General features: G+C 38.3%; 1 protein-coding gene and 1 long non-coding RNA gene across 2 annotated transcripts in view; both read right to left on the bottom strand.

Annotated features, from left to right (window-relative positions):
* LOC122523608 (Krueppel-like factor 6) overlaps positions 1-16,938 on the bottom strand; it is a 233,038-nt gene that overhangs the window by 102,677 nt on the left and 113,423 nt on the right. The gene's annotated exons all lie outside the window — the stretch shown is intronic.
* The window catches only part of LOC122523609, a 39,024-nt gene continuing 30,065 nt past the window's right edge, over positions 7,980-16,938 (bottom strand). Inside the window, exon 2 of the long non-coding RNA XR_006305333.1 lies at positions 7,980-8,066. This is a non-coding gene — a long non-coding RNA (uncharacterized LOC122523609). The remainder of the gene's footprint in view (positions 8,067-16,938) is intronic.

Raw genomic sequence — 16,938 nt, 5'->3', positions numbered from 1 at the left:
GGAATATCGATTGGTCTTTGGGAACGATAAAGTAGGGGTAACGAACGACGAGAGAAAGAGGAATCAGCTCGTTGACACGATCTCACCTTCGATGAGATAGGTATTTTCTTCTCACTCGAGAAACACACTGATGTTCGATCTTCAATCTTCTTCTTTTTCTTTCTTTTCCCTTTCCTTTTATTTTCTTGCTCGTAGGAAAAGGAACGATCAGAGGTAGAATCCTTTTGGAGGAATCATCGGGTTGTGAGAAACGCTGACGCTGACGGTGATCGTCTTCCGTTCCCTTCACCCTCCTACTCCTTCAGCGTAGATTTTCGATTTGCGAGAAGGTGAATTCTCGCAAATCGCCCACGATTTCCATCTCCCAATCCAACAGTCGACGATTAAGATAATTCTGCTCGTAGCACGACGACGTTACGAACGTTCGAACTGCCGACGACAAGGATAAAAAAAAAGGAAAAATGAATAAAAAAAGAAAGTAGAGAAGGATCTCAATGGTAAGAGACGTGGATTAATTTCCATAATTCCTTAGGAGGATCTTGGAATAAGGTTGATTGTCGATCGATGATGCTAACATTGAAAATACGACGTGCGACAAGAGAGAGCGTGACTAACGCCTACGTTTATCGAACGATAAACGTAAAGTTCAATCTTTTACGGCGATCGAACAAGCGAACAAAAAGAGGAATGATGAGTCAGACTTTGACGTTAATCTCTTATGAATATTTTCTTATTTCTTCGTTGGATGATCATTCTAAGAATTATTTTTACTTTTTAATTCGATTCTTTTATTCTTTTAATTCGTTGCAAGAATATACTCTATTTTTACTCCATGAACGCTATTTCCATTGACAAATCGAATAATATTATTCCTATTTCTTACTCTTCTTAAAATGTAATAATCATTTCGAATGAAAACCGGCAATTATCTATAATTAACGCGACTAGGAGAAACTTTGCAAGGACCTTTTTACTTTCCGACACATTGAACGAAGAAGAAGAGGAAGAAGAGGAAGAGGAAGAGAAGATCGTCAACGTCGATCGTATACCAGAAGGAGTCGCGAATGAAAGCAATGGATGGAAACAATGCGAGTCGGTGAAATCGGCACTTTCGGTAAGGGTTCGAAGGGTGGAAGGGGAGATATCTTGGAAAATAGTCCCGTCCTTCGGGATCGTCTTCGAATAGGGAAATTCAAGATTTCACTCTGGGACGCGACCAGTTCTCCTTTTGCGGCTTTTACGAAACGAGGAAGAGAGAGAGAGAGAGAGAGAGAGAGAGAGAGAAAAGAAAAGAGAAAAGAAAGAAATAAAGTAAGAATGGTAGGGGGTATGATGGAAGGGATGCGGGCTTTAAGCGGAAGCAGCGCCGTGGAAAATGAAGCTTCCTAGCGAAATTTCCTTCGAATCTTCTTCCCTCTCCTCCTCCTCCTCCTCCTCCTTTCCTTTTCCACGAACGAGTGAGATAGAAACAGACAAAGTGTGTAAAACTGGGAGCGAGAGAGAGAGATAGATGAATGTGAGGAAGATAGAACGAGGAGAAGAAAAGCGTAGATAGGCGAGCGGTTTTCTCAATGGTATGGGAATCGGGTCGATGATATTAGCTCGATTATACGCCCCCCGATCTACAATTTTCCGAATCACCAACATCACGCGCGCCATTAGCTCTTCCCGTTCTTTCTTACGTCGGTTATCGAACAGGACCAGTGACGTCCTTTTGGTCCATCTTCTTTTTACTTTCCGTTCTTCTTCCTCTCATTCCTCTATTTTTTTTGTCTATCTGTATCTATTTATAGGGTGTTTCAAAAATACCTAAAACTCTAAAAGATAAATTCTATTGCACCAGAAAAATATCCTATGCATTTACATTCACTTATTTATTTCTATATTTTTGAAAATCTTGACGAAGAGTCCATTGGTAATGTTAGTACGATGAATTAGAACAAATAAAACAACAATTTCTAGACATATTTATCTGTAATAATTGGCATGATTATTTTTTGGAATTTGAAGAATTTGTTTGGAAAGTTTGCAGAAGTATTTGTGAAACACCCTATACATATATCTATCTATCTATCTCTGGTAGTGGAAATCCTGTGGGAGAAGACATCGCTAATGTTCCTTCGATGCGCCGCGTGTCCTGGCATATTAAACACCTCTCGCCGTTATCATCCTCCTATATACGCAAAATCCGATCCTTCCGGAGGATCGACTAGCAGGATGTTGATATACGGAAATTACGGATAATGCTCCTCTCTCGCTATGGAGATTTCCCTAAACGATCTCCTCCCCCTCCTCCTCCAACTCTTACGGATAACGTTTTGCGATCTCCTTCTTTTCCCCTTTTCTTTTTTTATAGATAAACCCTATGTAATTTGACATTAAATTTGAATTACGTACATTCTTTAGCGAGAGTAAAAACACATCGAACATCCTTTAATATTTCATCACACTTAATTAAGGATTTTTATTATTATGTTTGTCAAAACTTAATGAACAAAGAAAAAATCTAAAAGTAATATGAATATTCCTAGAAACAAGTTCGGTGTGTGTGTTCGTAATTTAAGGTTGGCGCATTGTATCGGAGGGTACAGAGTGTAGGGTGGTTTAAAGAGGTGTAGGGTGTTTTTAAAATTAATTAGCGATCCTACGTGCGTAATCCCCGGCTTTCGATCAGCCTCGAGATCGCTTTAGCCTGCTTTCAAACGCAATTTTAATTCGCCAGAGTGCTGGAAAAAGATTAAATTTTGCATGTCACAATGAGTCGCGGTAGGAGGGAAATTTTGAAAAGGGAGATAAAGATAGAAAGGGAAAGAGAAAGAGAGGAAGTTAGCGAGCCAGTCCAACGTTCATTTCAGCCTGAATTCATTTGGAAATCGTGCCTGCATGCATATAGACGTCATGAAGGAAGACATTAAGGGGCCGAGTAGAAGAGCAAGGGGAAATCTCCGAGTGGAAATCGTTGGAAATTTTATGCCACGTCAGTGAGGGTGATACGGACCCCTCATTCTATCTCATCAAGAGAGAGAGAGAGAGAGACAGATGGAGCGCTTAAATGCGGCCCTAGTCTCGACGTGTCTCTACTTCAGTCTTGTCTCTACCAAAACTGCACTTGACGCGTCTCCTACAACGGACAATTTTTTTTCCATCCCTCAAATATTTTATTTCCAACGAAAGTACATCGCAAAGGAAGTAATATATTTGTTTTTCAATTAACGAAATGCACTTTTTCCGGAAGGTATATCGCTGCATAGATTCTCGTAGATTACACAGTCGGGAAATTTATTTTATGCATTTTTAGTACTCGATACTTTTTGATTATTTTTCAAACGAATGAACTTTATTGACTTGTATTTTTCCGCGCGTAAAAAACATTATATTAAACAAATTATTTGTCGAGTATACTGAATTTTGATTAGCAATTACTTAAATAACACGATATCTTATTAATAAAAGTACTCACCTACCATCTATTACAACATACATAAATGAAACATAGATCCTAGTGTACATAATAAACTTGCGGTTCATCGAATATCACCGTCGTAATTAGTTAATTGCTTCGAAATCGACACCATCCTGATCGTTCGATTTTATTCTAGTATTTTTGATCTTCCTAGTCAATTTATCGGAACGAAGCGTAGGAAGACCAAAGAAAACTGTGAGAGGTATCGATATTCTTTTTCCTTCAATAATTATTTCATGTACCAATAGAACAGGAAAAATACAAAGAGAGAAATATATAGAAAGTTCAAGGTATAGTAATTGTAGATTCGAATTCTCGATAAAACAAAGTTAACTTCAATCGACTGAAATTATTTCTAAGGCTTCGGCACAAATTCTGGCATGACTCCTGCGAGTGAATTAAAAATCTTACACATGCAAATTTTATTTGAAACATTTTCTCGTGCAACGAATAACTTAGGAGACTCGCCCGGTATATACCGATCGATAAAAGGAAAATTTTGAAATATTCCTACAACATTTCCTGTAACAACTTCTTTCCCTTTCTCTATCAATTTTTTGATTTGTTTTATTTCAAGTTAGACACCTCAATGATTAATCGGGTAACGAGAACAGTCAAGGTCTTACATTATCGATCTACGTGGAGATAAGCGGATTAGATATTCCTCTGGAGAGTGGTTGTAAAGTACGAGGACGAAAGATAAAGTAAAAAGCTAATTGAATAATTTCCATCTAAGGAGGTTTAGTAAATTTAGTATATACGTTAATCGCACTTGGGATGTTTGGACACGCGTATTGTAAGAAAAAAGAATACAAGAGTTAAAAAAAGAGAGAGAAAAAAGTATATAAGAGGACACAAGAGAAAAAGAGAGAAAGAAAGAAGCCGAAACGGTAAGAACCGTAATTAAATCGGGGCGAAATCCCGCGGAATAATTAATTGGAGAGCTCCTAAAGTATACCGGGCGTGTCGGTGGACGCGTAACGTCGTTAGCCAAGGGCCTTTCGAGGGTCGTAAACCTTGCAGTCGTCCCTTTGGCAACCAACTTTACCCTTCTTTTTCAAGAGGGGCTACAATGAGAAAAAGAGAAAAAGAGAGCGAGAGAGACGCGAACGAGCAAAGAGAATGAGACAGAGAACAAAATGAGAAGAAAACGAAGGAAGAAAGGGTGCCAGCTTCTATCTGACTCTTCGGTAAACGAAATTATTCTACAAGCGTATCGCGATGCCATTCGTACTGTCACGATAGTAATCGAGTATTCCCTAGCTGTCTCTACTTTTACATATTCCTTGCGATCGATCATGATACATTTAGGATACTGTCATTCAATTTGTTATGGAATCTGGATGAAAAGGTTATCGATCGTTCCTTCTTTTATTCGAAAGATAAAAAATATATACTACGACCATCGTCATTTTGTTCTAATCGTAAAAATATATAAGTAAACTTTCGAAGGAGATGTTTGATCGCTCGGGGTTGAGAGAAAGGGTGTGTGATTTGTGTAGTAGAGATTGAACCCTTTGGTAGATTGGAACACTTTGAGAAGAGACCGTCGTTTCACGTTGTCCATAAGCGAGTGTTCTCGAGCGGGACGTCAGAGACGCGTCGACGAGATTTGTGCGGCTGGTCGGAATGCGAAACGTTTGCGGTCCGAATGTCGTTTCGGCCGAGTTGTCTCGGGGAAGGGTGCCGGCGATCAGCCGCCCCTGGTACCGGCCGACGTCGACGCTCCTGGCACCGAGCCAGATTCCGCTAATTAGGGAAGAGAAAGGGCCGACTAACTCGTAAAAAGATTCTTCTCTAGTAGTAACGACCGCTCGACTATTTCTACGCGACATTACATTCTACCGCGAGAAACAATCTTTTCAAAAAGATTTCTAAATTCTTTCTCTTAATTCACTTCTTAACTTTTCTAACCTATTTTTTATTTTTTTATTTTATACCTAACAAGAGAAATCACTTAATTTTTTTTTCTCAAGGACAGATTGTATAAATGCGTCTTTGAATAGTACGAACTCGTTGTGCAACTCGATACAATATAATTCATATATGATCGATTCACGAATAACTCAGGACCGGCTATAAATTAAATAGTTAATATAATGCAGTCTTTATAATTTAATAGGCTATTAGACAAAACACTACACCATTATATCCGGAACTACGTAACACAAGAGAACTATTATACTACACAACAGAATATTATTCGACATAAAAACCGAAATGAATCGTTCTAATCTTATAACAATTAATCCCATACGAGAACCAACATCTCTTCGTCTCATTAACACTAATACAACTAACTGACCCGAAAAAGTCTCGAAAATATGCTTACAATGACTCATTCACGCATTCCCAATAACATCTTCTTAACTTACAATCGAGCATTGTTAGTTATTCATAGCGCACACGTTATTACTTTATTCTATCCTTACTCCAATAGACTTAACAATAATCTTTCTCTCTCTTTCCTGACACGAATAAAAAGATCCGATCTTGAATAAACTTGACAATGTAATTGTTGGAAGTTCTACCGATACATCCGATCCTAATTATTCGCATTAACATTCGTCGTTTTGTTATAGGTTGGAAACAACGAACTTGGAGCATCGTTTCAATTGAGAACACCCGGTATATCCGGAGGCAAGGGTTACAGAGTGACCGGTATGCAAAGGGAACTGGCGATAAACGGATCTCTGTACATGACAGGACCGAACACTGTCCTCTTCGATCGGACTCCTATCGGACAACATGGGATTCGTATATGTACTCTCATCGGGCAATACATCGAAAGATCGAACGTCCAAGGGGAAAAGAGGTGGAGGGAAGAGGGAGAGGTTTAAAGGGGGATAAGTGGGGGTTTAAAAGGGGGAAAGAGAGAAAATTACTACCGATGGGATGAGTGGGCCAGCAGCGAGCAAGTAGAAAGAGCGTGGTGAGGGGGCAGGAACAGGGGGAGGTTGATGACACAGAATGACTGAGGCTGCTGAACCGAACGTTTCGCTATTTATGACGTCGCAATGCGGCTGGATGCATTTAAAATCGACCCAGTTCTTTTCCGGATGTTTCGATTTCTGATCGTCCATCCGAATAGGAAAAAAGTCTTCTTCGAGTTTATGACGTCTTTATCGTGATGGTTATTGTTATTGTTATTAGTGCGGACCATTCCAATCGAATGAATTTATGGTCTCTTGACCGAAGATTTAATACGGGTTAGGGGTTTGAAGTTACAAGGTTTGTAGAAATTTTATGATCTAGAAAAGCCGAAACAATATTATCTGGAAATAAATTATTTTGTTAATAATTTAGGAAGAACACTCGATTGATTTTATTTAATTCGTAAAATTCGAAAACGCGTGCATTCGTGTTAAAAGATATTCAATTACAAATGTTTTAGGTAATATATTTGTACGTATTTATGTTAGCCGATCAAACGATGTGTAATGAAAGTGTAATGAAAATAGGAGTAACGGTAAAAGTTTGTAAAATTAAGCTGTGTACGAAACAAACCCTTTTAGATTTCTAAACAAAGATCGTAGTCGATGTCCTAGTATATTAGATTCGTTCAATCCCATTCGCCCCGAGGCATATTATGTATGCAATAAACATGTTCTCCCGCGCGTATACGTCTACGAAAAGTTTCAGAGGGGCGATTCGTTTTCATCCACTTTTCTCATTTCACTATCACAGATCTACTAGATAAACGTTATTCTAATTTAAATCAATTTAAAATTCACCGACTTCTAAGTAAGTAGGTCGCTTAAAATCAATCCTATACACTATTCGGATTAGTTTGGAAAAAGTTTGCCGGGCGATAGAGAACAATTATAATTCAGATTCAAATTCGAATCGTTGTATGGGACATAAAAAAAAGTTTCAATTAATTAATCAAACAAATGCCTTAAAACGAAAAAAACATTCTCATATTTAACTGGAAACTTACCACGGTAGAAGATATATTTTTGTCAATAGACACGTACAGCGAATAGCAATCATAGAACATATCCGAGAATAAACGTGCAGGGTGTACTGTTATGGGCCTTACGCGAGTTTCTATTTCCAGTAAACGTGTCATCGTTGTAAACTTCGTCGTAGCGTATAGGCCACGTCAGGGCCGCGCGTACGCATTTACGAGCTTTCTCACACACTTCATAGTACGAAGATTACGAACACAGACTCTCGCATCGCATGCATATGCATACACAGAGAGAGAGAGAGAATGAGGGACGATTCCTCTCTCCATTCATACTGGTAACGTGCGCTTGATTGGCCTAGATTAGAACGTGAATAGAGCACCGCGGGTGAACATATACTGTTAAGATGTTTCTCACTCTTTCTCTTTCTTACTCTCTTTAACAGAGAGATTTCTTTCGCGAATTTCAACGTTGTCGAGGGACAAAGCAGCTAGCAGCACATAACGCACTTATGAGAGTTTGAAATAATGAGCGCGAGGAGAACTAGAGAGTGCTCACCAAAGCGAATTTTCTCTCTTCCTTGTCAGTTTTCCCTCCTCTCTTTCTTTCTTTCTTTCTTTCTTTCTTCCATGCTTTAGACCGCTTAAAGACCTTCCACCCGGTTTTTGAATATGTCCAAAGATATTACTCACCTGGAACAAGATAAATAAAAGAATTAATTAGTAGCGTACTTTCTTGCGGAGAGAATAAAAGTTTGATTTAAAATATAAATTATTATACGTGAATGTATGTGTGCAGTTGCGCACGCGTGCATGTGTTATCGTGCAAGTAATTATACTTTTTATTTTACAAAGAAATGATGTACATATATATGCGTGTGTGTCTTTCTTCGTTTTCCTGTATGCATTTGCTATATTTTACTCATGCGCAAAATACGTTGCTTTTGAAATATTTAGACGCCTCGAACAAAAAATTATTTTGCAAAATGATAATAGTATAAATATCATGTGAATTAATTCATACAATAAGATGATCGCACAAATTTCATATAAAAGCGAAGAAATGAGGATAAAGAAGGGAATAAAAAGAAGAAAAAAATAAAAATAAAAAGATAAGCGAGAGGAGAAAACCCGGTACGTTAAATGCAAGTAAGACGAAGTGTACGCGTCGTTTATTAAGTCGAGAGGGAAAACAAGTTTAAGCTACCAAATGGTCCTTGGGAGGAACGGAGTGGAACGTCGACGGAAGGATCCGAGAGGGCCGGGGAGTGACAAGAAGAAGATACTTCAACTTTTCCCCCCTTTTCTTATCCCAAAATGGCTGTTGCTTTCTCGCTAAAGAAAGAAAGGAAGAAGGAAGGAAGACGTTAAAGAGAGAAAAAAACATTCGAAAAGGGACACGACCGGCCCTTCTTTCTTTTTCTTTTTCCTCTTCTTCTTGTTTTTTACTATTTTCGTCTCCCTTTCTATTTTTACTTTCTCTTCTTGCTTCTTCCGTTCTATTTCTGTTCGCCAAGGTACTCAAGCCAAAACTTCATCGTGAACTTTCTCCCAAACTTTATCCGCACCGGTCACAAAATTGCGCCTACTGTTCTATTGTCCTTCCAAAGGTACTATACACTGAGACAAAAGTCGCGCAGGTGTCGTACAACTAACTTGTTTCCCATCGTCAATCGCTTTCTCGAAAATCTCCTTAACCCATTTTCAACGGAAACGTAATTTCTACTTAATAACTATTTTTTATGGAAAAGTTCGATCATTCATACTGTCTTCGATTGATTTGTTCGATGGACCTTAACCGTCGTTTAAACTTTCAAACGACCCTTTCTAGCTTTATCTATACTTAACCTGTTAACCGAGAAAGATCTTCGATCGATGAACGTGGACGTAGGAAAAATGTATTTTCATTAAAAATCAAATAGCTTCTATGGAAAAAGGTTCACCTAAATAAATGAAACGTAAGACGCAAAGATTTGGTAGAGAGACAATATTTTGGTTTGATTACAGTTTTAAACAAATTATTCGTCCATTTAACGCGTTGTCGCGATACTCTTGAAAAGCCTATGTAAGTAGGCAGAAAATATTCGCGTCAGTGGACTCTTTCGAAAGCAAGCAGAAAATCAGAGATTCCTCGAGGGCGCGCGGAGAGAAGCCTGGCGATGTAGGAGGGCGAAGGTGGGTGGTTGGAAGTAGGAGGTAGGAGGGTGGAAAGGATTTGCTCGTAGCCCGAGAGAAATAGGATTTCGGTCGGTACTCTCAGAAACGACCTTTCCTTCTCCCATTTGAGGCTCGAGACAGCGAGACGGTAATCGATATACGCGTCTAGCGTACCCTACCACCCTCCCAGTCTTCTTCTACCATTCTCACCCCACAATGCCCACCCCCAATCCTCTCCTCTTCTGAACCAGTCGGTTGGTTGGTCTCCCTATCTCTATCTTTCTCTTCCGTTACGTTTAAGTTTCTTCTCTCTTCTTGTTCTTCGATTCTTCTCTTCCAGTCCTCCTCCCGTCACACGTTTCCCACTTTGTTTTGCGCAACCGCGTTTCGCAACGGAATCCTCTTTCAAGGAAATATCCGTGAACCCTTGGAACCTTTCGTCTGCTATTCCCCTTTTCTTTCTAACCTTTTCTAGCATCCTCGAGACGCGACACGATTGCGATCTGGATCCCCCCTCTCTTACCAAACAATCCTTCTTCAGCCCCCTTTCTTCTTATTCTTACTTTTCCTTATTTCCAAAATCTTTCATCGTCTTTTCTCTTTTCCTTCTACTTCCTCTTTTTCCTTTTACTACTTCTCTTCCATTTCTTTTCGGTATATATTTTTTCTATCGATCCGATCTCCGATCGTTAGACTTACTCCGAAATTAGTTTGAACCCCATGTACGCTCGATAAAATTTCCTTTAATTTACGTAGAACCTTACGTGATATCTTTCAAGAAAAGGAAATGAGAGTGAAAGGCTCTCAGCGCAAAGTGTTTCGAGAGAATTCCTTTTCTTTGTATTCCAATTCCACTCAACCCTTTTACCTATATATTCTACATTCTCGGGAAAAGAAATTTCCAAGAATTTCTGTGGTTCCGCTATTTTTTTATGCAAAGTGATCCTTTCACAAATTCGTTTCCACTGTAATTCTTTTACTAGCAAGTATACAATGGACATCCATTAATGTCAAAATTTGTTCAATTTCTTCTTTTTTTATATTACTTATTCTATCCCCTATATAAAGCTCTTATTAGAAATTATGGTTTGTTTTTCTATATTTTATTATGAATTTCATCCCCTCTCTATTACTGAAACTCCTTCGCTTTATTCGATAAAGAAGAATAACACTCGTTCGCGTTTTGTATTACGTTGTTCTTCTTGTTCGTTTGAACCCTCTACCCTTCCGAAAACATCGTCGTTTTGTCGTCACACGTCCCTCTTTAACTTTGCCCGAAGGGTTTGGCTGGTCGTTCAACCCTTTCGCTCGATAACGCGATACTACGATCTTTCGACGATGGAAACGTTCCTCGTTGTCCTTAAATGTAGCTACAACCAAGGCATAGATTGTCGTCATGAATAATGATGAGCAAGAGATAAATAATTTTCAGAGTAAATGCTAATCGTTTGTGAATTTTCCTCGATCCTTTTCCTCAATAGTTTTCCTCGAAATAAGTGTGCCAACATTGCCAATTTTATGGATCACAACCCTCATCTATGGGCTCCTCCGAAATAGAATATTTTCTAGAATTTTCAACGACAAGTATTGGAAAGAAAAATACATCTATTTAATGTTGAATTGATATCAAGTAAATGGGCAAAGAATATTTTGTATAACTTTCATTGATTAAAACCCTCGCTCATTTATTTTATAATTATAAAGTACGCACATACGTTGAATGTTTTACAAAGTTGAATTAAAATATGGTCAGGCAAATTGATATCTTTTGTATAATTTTCAATAATTATAGCAATGCTACACAGTTAATTATTCTCATTAAAATCTACGTGGAAATCGAACATTTTATAGAGTCGGCTAAAAGGTATTGAAACATTTTTCCATTAAGTTTCGTCTCTGCAAAGACTTTTGAGAAAAAATCTCTTAAAATACAATTAATTCTTGTGTGCCTAACTTTGTTTGAAAATGAACAAGGAAAATATTTATTTTTACATTGTTTTTATTTCGGTATTAATAAAAACGCATAAAAAGTGTAGAAAAAACTGTTGAATACTCACAACGATGATAACCCGAATAAGAGAAAGTTTTAAAGATGATTTAAAAAGTTGATAAATGTACTAACAGACCAATCGGGATTGATAACAATCCAATCGAATCCAATTCAGAATTTAATTAAAAATAATTTACGTTAAACCACAGGAGAGATTGTTGAAATATTTGTGATACCAAAACCCAATCTAAAATCAGCAATTTGCATCAACTTGGTAGAGAAAATTCCAACATAGCATTTTAATCAAACCAATGTTGCATTAAAATAGAATCACCCTGTTTATATTTTTTTATTTTCGATCGTTAACAAGAACCTATAAAGAGATTCCTTTCAGAATTTAGTTGGGGAGAAAACTGATCCGATTTAGTAAACGGCGGCAATTCTCTCGCTGACCCGCGAAGCGGCAAGCTCTTGAAAAATAAAAAGTGGATAGAAAAATAAAAAAAGAATCACGGAGTGATTCTGCGGGAGAGGAGGTGGGGGGGGGAAGTAAAGAGAAAAGTATACGATAGCAAGAAAAGAAGAAATGGCTGTGGTCAATGGGATTAAATGTCGGTCCGGCGTTAAAAAGCACTGCTAATTTTCAAGCTCTCGTACCTTCGGCTGCCTTTTTTTTTGCACCCGGGGCCAGCTCGGTAAAGCGATTATGGCCGCGGTAATTCCGCGAATTAATTCCTTCCTGACCCGTTCACAACCCCTCCCCTTCGATAGCTTTTACTCGATGTAACGGGTACTTCGCGTCTTCAGAAAATGGTCAGACATTAGCAAAGAATAAAGAATTACGGAATTAAAACAAGCACAATCATTACCATTGTTCTGTATTCATTTCCGAACAAATTTCAAACTCAAACCGTACGAATCGTACACGACGAAAGTTCAGTATGAATCGCACGTGACCCATATGGCATGGAACAACTTCGAAATGGAATCTAATCTTTGACAAATGAACAAGTTTCATTAATCGAAAGAAATGATTTAATTCAAGATCCCGGAATATTCCTCGTCGTTGAAACTTTCGATCTAAACACATTGCATATTCGCAAACTTCGGCAGGAAACAATTAAAACATCACTTAGAAAGCTGAAAAAGTAAAGGAAGATGTGGAAGCAGATTAGCCGATATCAAAAAGTATTTCCGCCAAAGTCGTATCGATGTTAAACAATATAGATAATTAATCTCCGCTTAAAGTTTCTCCTGGTTTAAACTTGGCTCTAATTACTTTTGTAAAGTAGGAGCAAGCAAAAGCATGCAAAAGCGGAAGCATCGTTAACCGTCATATCCTTCTGGCATCTAATTCCTATCCGATAGAGAAATAATTACAAAATTCTTGCATCGCAGTCTCAAAATATCTGCACGTTGCAACGAGAAAGAAGAGAAAAAGAAAAAGTCCGACGAGTCGTTTTCCTTCACAGGCGGAAAACAATCGTACACGGTTCAGGTTCGTTATGATATAAAGCCGAAGGGTATGGGGAAGGGTCCTGGAATATTTTCCGCTTGCTCGGACATCAATTTCGTTGATCCGTGCTGTTCACGCATTGGCAAGTCCCGGATCGTTCCGCCCCGTAAAATTATTGCATGGGTGCGATCCGTGTTCCCTGTTTTCGTTTCACCCTCTTTACCCTGCCCGCCTTTAACCCTCTCTCTCTCTCTCTCTCTTAGATTTTTTCTCTTTCGCTCTTCGACATGTTTATGCCGCCTTTAATAACGCACCCTCCCTCCTGCTCAGGAGGCACTTAAGTACCGTGGTTAATAGGGTGGAATTAAGGCAAAGAAAGAACTCATTCGTACGCATTACGTCGAAGAAGAAAAAGGAAAGAGATAGAGAGGAAAAGAGGAAAAGGTGAACGCGCTCGATCCACCCCGAGGCAGCTCCAACCTTTAATAACTTTATTTCGATGCCTGGGTATTCCACCCCACCCAGTTCAAGCCCGCTGGGTTCTACTACGCGAAATCCCAAGAACGCACCCCGAATTCTCGATGAGCGATTAAGTGCTCCTCGGGCTCGATTCTTCCCAGTCCTGCATCTCTCTTTATATTCCCCTTTTCTCTCTACTTCTTTCTATCCCCTCTTACAAACTCTTTAAAATACTTTCAGCCTCTTTTCGGCCAATTACGCTTTAGCCAACTACCTTCTCTTTTCATCTCTTCTCTTCATATGTCTTGGGTAGAATTTCCTATGGTTTATTAGTTCGTACAAATTCTTTAGTTTCGGATATTGAAAAAATTCATTGAAAAATGAAGCAAAGTAACTAATAAATCAAACACCATATTATATCCATTCGACAATAAATGAATCAACACATATTTCCTTATCCAAATATAATCCAACCAATCAATATATTATAAATACACATATATTATAGTATTTAACATTCCCTCATTCATAGTTTAAAACAAAGATCGAACACGATCACCATACATTAACATAATCAACTAATATAATTGGAATTACCGAAAGGTCCAATGCAATTGGACTAGGTCAGAAAATGATTTCTTCAAAGGTTCACCATTGTAGGAAAGTATAAGCTTACCACTGAAACGAATCGAGAGTCCACCTATAACCTGCAGGTATCCACCAATATATAAGCCCTAGCGTAGTATAGGATTGGAGTAGGGGTAGGGGCAAGCAGTGGTAGAGGACTGGTAGGGTAGGGTCCGTTCGGATTTCCAATTAAACTTTGGCAATTGTCGCGCTAATTATCCGCTCTCTGGACATTTTCCAGATTAAATAAACGCCCCACCTCCTAGCCCCCCACTTTCAGCCCCTTTTGCCACCCAACAACTATCCCAATCCACCCCTCGACTCTCTATTCCTTTCACATTTATCCCCGAAAACGATAGAAGAGAGAAGGAACGACGAGATCCAATGGCAAACAACGGGGTTGCTTCCACCAAACAGTAGTTATTACAATTGATATTAATTGTAGACAGTCCCGGGTGAACGATTGATCGTCTTGTTACGTAAAACCTATTGTATTGCTCGCAGGGTAGAACACGACCGCATTTAATCGATAATCCGAATAATTACGCGATGAAAATCGCCTATCGAAAATGAGAATATCATCATCGAACGTATGCATGGATATATAATATTAGGTTGCTCCGAAAGCTCTGGCTGATTTATATATATATGGATTCGATTTATAATTTTCTACTATCTATACATTTTCCCCTTGTATTTATAGTATACAAAATGTTTTAGTTTTTTTTCTCAAAAAGGAGCACTATACTTAAACGTTGGGTTATACGAAAAGCTTATGCCGATTATTAAAAAACTGTATATATATTCAAAAATATAAATCAGCACGAACATTTCGGGCAACCCGAAATAATAAGGGACCGATAAGAATCGGGATTCATAGTAGGCTATTTATGAGAGGGTTTAGTTGTATCATAAAAAAAAAAAGGAAGAGAAAGAAAATAAATAGGGTGCTTCTTTGTAGAAGATGAAGAAGACTCGCGTGTGGTAGAAAAGATGAGGGATAAAGAAATGGAAAAGAAAAGAAAAAAAAGGGAAAAAAATGTACACGTGGATATGAGAAGATGGAAGAAGAAGGAAGAGAGAGAAAGAGGGATAAAGAGAGAGAAGGAACTTCTAATTCAGCGAACGACGTTCAGCGTCCCTTTCGATAGAATTTCGCAATTTCGAGGTCCTTAGAAAGGCATCGGTATTCGGCTCTCGAACGAGCTTGTCAGAAGAATCAAGGCCGAGGCAGGTACCGCATTACGATGGTATTTCGGGAAGGACCAGTTGAGAAAGATAGAGAAAAGATAAAAAAAGAAAAAAAAGATAGAAGAAGAGAAAAAGAAAAAGAGCGAAAGAGAGAGTGGGGGGTAGGAGAAGAATGTGCAGGATCATGGAGGCTGGTAGAAAGAAATAAGAAGAAAAATAGGATTACGATGAAAGACAGAAGAGAGAGAGGGAGAGGGAGAGAGAGAGAGAGGGAGAGAGGAAAAAGATAAGAGTACTTGTAACGTACGATTCGACGAGTACGGTCAAGATCCGCTAGGATGGTAGATAATCTTCTACAAGAGCCTGCTGTAAGAATGAGTAAGAGAGAAAGAAATATATAAAGCAGTATAAGTATACGAGAAAGAACGGGACAGTTGTACGAAGAGAAAGCGTAAGAGAGAAAGAGAGAGAGAGAGAAGAACCGGTTTTCATTCAACCGCCATTTAAAAATTCTCCAACCGCCGCGTTTTGAAAAATAATGAACGGAGGAGCCACGCGCGGTGCTTGCGTAACTCTTAGAAAGCGGCTCTCCGTAAATGGCGAGGGAAGAGAGAAGAAACGAACGAAAGGGTTTTACGTAGTTAAACGAAGAAAGATAGATTCGGAAAAACAAGGACGAAAGGTAGAATTCTCTCCCGTATTCTTCATTCCCATAGATGGAACTACGAGTCTCCTGTTAACTCTCTCTTTCTTTCTCTTTCTCTTTCTTATTCTACTACTCCCCTCAAGGAGAAGTACAATATTTTGCTCCTTTTCTTTATCTTCTTCTTTTTTTTAAATCGCTCACAATATACAACAGTATCTCTACAACGTTCATTTTAACATTTTACTTCGCGTTTTTATTTATTTTGATTTATTTTTACTTGTATTTTTACGTTTGATAACGAATATCGGTTATCGATGAAATCGCGTATTTTCGTCATATGTTTGTAGCTCTATTTTTTATCTCATCACGGATCACCGGTGTTATAACTCCAGACGTTGGCTATCGCTCTTTGCCCCTCCCCCCCAAATCTTTCCACTCCCTTCCTTCTTTCTTCTTTCTTTTCTTTTATTCGTTGCGAAGATTTTTTTTATCTATTTGGTTTTTTCTTTTTTACGCGTCATGCTCCCTTTTCGATTCTCATGCTATTTTTCTCTCGTAACGTCCTTTATTTATTATTCTTACGAACGGATAGGGCGAAGAGCATCTATTTTTAATTCTATGCTCTCTCTCTCTCTCTCTCTCTCTTTCTCTTTTTATATATCCCTCTCCCTCTTTTCCTTTTCCCTTTTTTTGCGATCATAAATAATGCAGAAGAGTTTTCAAGACGTTGAAATTTGCATGGAACGTCCGTTTATATAGTTTTATTATTATCGTTTTGCTTCATTCTCATAGAGGTTTCTCGATTTTACGTTTCTTTCTGCTTTTTTTTTACTCACAAAATGGCAATACCAATTTTGTAGAATCTTAAATAGTTTCAAAAATTCTCTACAAATTCTGCTCATTTGTATCGACTGAGCGGTACGTACTTAATTAATGCTAATTGTAATAGATCCTTCTGTAAATATATCAATCTTAAGTTTCCTAAATATTTGAAATAAAGCATAAATAATAAATTAAATAATGTAGCTTGAATTTCTAC

The sequence above is a fragment of the Polistes fuscatus genome, unplaced genomic scaffold (genome assembly GCF_010416935.1).
Source record: "Polistes fuscatus isolate 324 unplaced genomic scaffold, CU_Pfus_HIC Scaffold6, whole genome shotgun sequence".
In the NCBI taxonomy this organism is placed as follows: Eukaryota; Metazoa; Arthropoda; class Insecta; order Hymenoptera; family Vespidae; genus Polistes; species Polistes fuscatus.
The sequence above is the reverse complement of the archived record's forward strand: the minus strand, read 5'-3'. Positions and strand labels throughout refer to the sequence as shown.